This window comes from Anguilla rostrata, unplaced genomic scaffold (genome assembly GCF_018555375.3).
Source record: "Anguilla rostrata isolate EN2019 unplaced genomic scaffold, ASM1855537v3 scaf0107, whole genome shotgun sequence".
Classification (NCBI taxonomy): domain Eukaryota; kingdom Metazoa; phylum Chordata; class Actinopteri; order Anguilliformes; family Anguillidae; genus Anguilla; species Anguilla rostrata.
This window is the reverse complement of record NW_026985676.1, coordinates 9,534-15,178: the sequence shown is the minus strand read 5'-3', so window position 1 is coordinate 15,178 and position 5,645 is coordinate 9,534. Positions and strand designations below refer to the sequence as shown.

Genomic DNA, 5,645 nt, shown 5'->3' with positions numbered 1-5,645 from the left:
AGTGGTGGTAGGCCCGATCACCAACGATGACAAGAAGGCCTATCTCCAGGAGGTGGCAGACCTGTCACTGTGGTGCCAGGACAACCGTCTCTTCCTGAACATCAGCAAAACGAAGGAGTTGGTGGTGGACTTCTGTAAGAAGAAACGGCTGAGGACCGTCACCCCTCTACAGATCAATGGGTCACCGGTAGAGAGGGTGAGAAATTTCAAGTACCTCGGTGTCCACATCACAGAGGACCTGACATGGACACTGCACACCGACACTGTTGTGAGAAAGGCAAGGCAGCGCCTGGATCACCTCAGACAGCTGAGAAAGTTCAGAGTCTCCAAGAAAATCCTGAAAACCTTCTACTCTGCAACCATTGAGAGAATCCTGCTGGGGAACATCACCGTCTGGTACGGGAACTGCTCCTCTCTGGACCAGAGAGCCCAGCAGAGGGTGGTGCGGTCAGCTGAGCGTACCATGGGGACCACACTCCCCACTCTGCAGGACCTGTACCCCAGGAGGTGCTTAAGCAGAGCAAAGAGGATTAGGAAGGACTCTTTCCATCCAAACAACGGACTGTTTGAGCTGCTGTGGTCAGGCAAACGCCTATGCAGCCACAGGACCAGCACTGAGATTCTTAGGAGGAGCTTCTTCCCTCAGGACATCAGTGCTTTTAACTGCACTGCCAGGACAACTGTCCTGGAATAGTATTTTCACCTCAAGCACATAGCACCTTTACCTCAAGCACTGCAGCACCTTACCGTCCCACGGTTTACTTTGTATTTTTCATTTTTCTTTCTTGTACTTATTGTATGATATATCATAGGTTGCACTACTTCCTATGACTTATTTTAGGAATTACTTTTTAAAAATTTATTTGTATTGCTCTTTTTTTTAAATAACTGCTCCTTATGTTCTTCTCTTTTAATTTGTATTCATGTTATATTATATTATGTTATTATTTTTGTTTTATTTTTCTGTATATTGTTATTATTGAAGCGTTGTGTTGCAGTCTACAAGGAGTTTGTCTCACCAGCATATCACTGTATGTACATGTATATGCATGTGACAAATAAAGCCTTTGAACTTTAAAACATTCTGTTTGGAGATTTCCACTGTCATCGTTTTTGGATCCTAAACAAGAATCCAGTCTTTCCGTGAGCCAAAGAGGGTCAGAGCACTTTTTATAAACGTTAATTAACCTGATTACATATTCAATCTGATCGTCTGAAAGTCAAATCAACTTCAAATATTGAAATAGAAAAAGTATATATCATACCTGTTTTAAGGGGGAACTGTTCTCTGAACTCTTCTCGTCTAAACGACGTAAAAACAGTGAGCAGGGAATCCTGTGAATAAATCATGAGACACAACGCAAATAAACTTGTTTACTGTAGCTCTAACTCACAGTACATGGAGACAGAGCTTCCAGTTAAACTCATCATCTTACTGCAGCTCTAACTCACAGTACATGGAGACAGAGCTCCCAGTTAAACTCATCCTCTTACTGCAGCTCTAACTCACAGTACATGGAGACAGAGCTTCCAGTTAAACTCATCATCTTACTGCAGCTATAACTCACAGTACATGGAGACAGAGCTTCCAGTTAAACTCATCCTCTTACTGCAGCTCGAACTCACAGCACATGGAGACAGAGCTTCCAGGTAAACTCACCCTCTTATTGCAGCTCTAACTCACAGCACATGGAGACAGAGCTTCCAGTTAAACTCACCCTCTTACTGCAGCTATAACTCACAGCAAATTTAGACAGAGCTTCCAGTTAAACTCATCCTCTTACTGCAGCTCTAACTCACAGCACATGGAGACAGAGCTTCCAGTTAAACTCATCCTCTTACTGCAGCTCTAACTCACAATACAAGGAGACAGAGCTTCCAGTTAAACTCATCCTCTTACTGCAGCTCTAACTCACAGCTCATGGAGACAGAGCTTCCAGTTAAACTCATCCTCTTACTGCAGCTCTAACTCACAGCAAATTTAGACAGAGCTTCCAGTTAAACGCATCTTTTTACTGCAGCTCAAGCTCACAGCACATGGAGACAGAGCTTCCAGTTAAACTCATCATCTTACTGCAGCTCTAACTCACAGCACATGGAGACAGAGCTTCCAGTTAAACTCATCCTCTTACTGCAGCTCAAACTCACAGCACATGGAGACAGAGCTTCCAGTTGAACTCATCCTCTTACTGCAGCTCTAACTCACAGTACATGGAGACAGAGCTTCCAGTTAAACTCATCATCTTACTGCAGCTCTAACTCACAGCACATGGAGACAGAGCTTCCAGTTAAACTCATCCTCTTACTGCAGCTCTAACTCACAGCACATGGAGACAGAGCTCCCAGTTAAACTCATCATCTTACTGCAGTTCTAACTCACAGTACATGGAGACAGAGCTCCCAGTTAAACTCATCCTCTTACTGCAGCTCTAACTCACAATACAAAGAGACAGAGCTTCCAGTTAAACTCATCCTCTTACTGCAGCTCTAACTCACAGCAAATTTAGACAGAGCATCCAGTTAAAAGCATCTTTTTACTGCAGCTCAAGCTCAGAGCACATGGAGACAGAACTTCCAGTTAAACTCATCCTCTTACTGCAGCTCAAGGTCACAGCACATGGAGACAGAACTTCCAATAAAACATATCCTCTTACTGCAGCTCTAACTCACAGCAAATTTAGACAGAGCTTCCAGTTAAACTCATCCTCTTACTGCAGCTCTAACTCACAATACAAGGAGACAGAGCTTCCAGTTAAACTCATCCTCTTACTGCAGCTCTAACTCACAGCACATGGAGACAGAGATTCCAGTTAAACTCATCCTCTTACGGCAGCTCTAACTCACTGCAAACTTAGACAGAGCTTCAGATTAAACTCATCCTCTTACTGCAGCTCTAACTCACAGCACATGGAGACAGAGCTTCCAGTTAAACTCATCCTCTTACTGCAGCTCTAACTCACAGCACATGGAGACAGAGCTTCCAGTTGAACTCATCCTCTTACTGCAGCTCTAACTCACAGTACATGGAGACAGAGCTTCCAGTTAAAATCATCATCTTACTGCAGCTCTAACTCACAGTACATGGAGACAGATCTTCCAGTTAAACTCATCCTCTTACTGCAGCTCTAACTCACAGCACATGGAGACAGAGCTTCCAGTTGAACTCATCCTCTTACTGCAGCTCTAACTCACAGTACATGGAGACAGAGCTTCCAGTTAAACTCATCATCTTACTGCAGCTCTAACTCACAGTACATGGAGACAGAGCTCCCAGTTAAACTCATCCTCTTACTGCAGCTCTAACTCACAGTACATGGAGACAGAGCTTCCAGTTAAACTCATCATCTTACTGCAGCTCTAACTCACAGTACATGGAGACTGAGCTCCCAGTTAAACTCATCCTCTTACTGCAGCTCTAACTAACAGTACATGGAGACAGAGCTTCCAGTTAAACTCATCATCTTACTGCAGCTCTAACTCACAGTACATGGAGACTGAGCTTCAAGTTAAACTCACCATCTTACTGCAGCTCTAACTCACAGTACATGGAGACAGAGCTTCCAGTTAAACTCATCCTCTTGCTGCAGGACTAATGCAATACGAACGTGTTTCATTACCTTTGATCACCTGTGAACTCTCCTTTGAAGTCGATTAGATGATGAATTGAATGGTCACTCTTCATAGACAGACAGCTGGGTACAGGTGACCCAGCCCTATCTACCCGGACACTGTGAACAAAACATGGAGACAAAGTATTCAGTAAAACTCATCCTCTTACTGCAGCTCGAACTCACAGCACATGGAGACAGAGCTTCCAGGTAAACTCACCCTCTTATTGCAGCTCTAACTCACAGCACATGGAGATAGAGCTTCCAGTTAAACTCATCCTCATACTGCAGCTCTAACTCACAATACAAAGAGACAGAGCTTCCAGTTAAACTCATCCTCTTGCTGCAGCTCTAACTCACAGCACATAGAGACAGATTTTCCAGTTAAACTCATCCTCTTACTGCAGCTCTAACTCACAATACAAAGAGACAGAGCTTCCAGTTAAACTCATCCTCTTACTGCAGCTCAAGCTCACAGCAAATTTAGACAGAGATTCCAGTTAAACTCATCCTCTTACGGCAGCTCTAACTCACTGCAAACTTAGACAGAGCTTCAGATTAAACTCATCCTCTTACTGCAGCTCTAACTCACAGCACATGGAGACAGAGCTTCCAGTTGAACTCATCCTCTTACTGCAGCTCTAACTCACAGTACATGGAGACAGAGCTTCCAGTTAAACTCATCATCTTACTGCAGCTCTAACTCACAGTACATGGAGACAGAGCTCCAGTTAAACTCATCCTCTTACTGCAGCTCTAACTCACAGTACATGGAGACAGAGCTTCCAGTTAAACGCATCTTTTTACTGCAGCTCAAGCTCACAGCACATGGAGACAGAGCTTCCAGTTAAACTCATCCTCTTACTGCAGGACTAATGCAATACGAACGTGTTTCATTACCTTTGATCACCTGTGAACTCTCCTCTGAAGTCGATTAGACGATGTATTGAATGCTCACTCTTCATAGACAGACAGTTGGGTACAGGTGACCCAGCCCTATCTACCGACACTGTGAACAAAACATGGAGACAAAGTATTCAGTAAAACTCATCCTCTTACTGCAGCTCGAACTCACAGCACATGGAGACAGAGCTTCCAGGTAACCTCACCCTCTTATTGCAGCTCTAACTCACAGCACATGGAGATAGAGCTTCCAGTTAAACTCATCCTCATACTGCAGCTCTAACTCACAATACAAAGAGACAGAGCTTCCAGTTAAACTCATCCTCTTACTGCAGCTCTAACTCACAGCAAATTTAGACAGAGCTTCCAGTTAAAAGCATCTTTTTACTGCAGCTCAAGCTCAGAGCACATGGAGACAAAACTTCCAGTTAAACTCATCCTCTTACTGCAGCTCAAGCTCACAGCAAATTTAGACAGAGATTCCAGTTAAACTCATCCTCTTACGGCAGCTCTAACTCACTGCAAACTTAGACAGAGCTTCAGATTAAACTCATCCTCTTACTGCAGCTCTAACTCACAGCACATGGAGACAGAGCTTCCAGTTGAACTCATCCTCTTACTGCAGCTCTAACTCACAGTACATGGAGACAGAGCTTCCAGTTAAACTCATCATCTTACTGCAGCTCTAACTCACAGTACATGGAGACAGAGCTCCCAGTTAAACTCATCCTCTTACTGCAGCTCTAACTCACAGTACATGGAGACAGAGCTTCCAGTTAAACTCATCATCTTACTGCAGCTCTAACTCACAGTACATGGAGACAGAGCTTCCAGTTAAACTCATCCTCTTGCTGCAGGACTAATGCAATACGAACGTGTTTCATTACCTTTGATCACCTGTGAACTCTCCTCTGAAGTCGATTAGACGATGTATTGAATGGTCACTCTTCATAGACAGACAGTTGGGTACAGGTGACCCAGCCCTATCTACTCGGACACTGTGAACAAAACATGGAGACAAAGTATTCAGTTAAACTCATCCTCTTACTGCAGCTCTAACTCACAGCACATGGAGACAGAGCTTCCAGTTAAACTCATCCTCTTACTGCAGCTCTAACTCACAGCAAATTTAGA

At 43.9% G+C, this 5,645-nt stretch overlaps 1 long non-coding RNA gene across 1 annotated transcript; it reads right to left on the bottom strand.

Moving 5' to 3' along the window:
• Nucleotides 1–885: 885 nt before the first annotated feature.
• LOC135246266 (uncharacterized) lies at nt 886–4,618 on the bottom strand. Its single transcript, XR_010327584.1, has 3 exons — nt 4,509–4,618; nt 3,618–3,728; nt 886–1,335 (listed from the first exon to the last, which is right to left on the bottom strand). It is a non-coding gene; the product is annotated as an uncharacterized LOC135246266 (long non-coding RNA).
• Nucleotides 4,619–5,645: the final 1,027 nt, after the last annotated feature.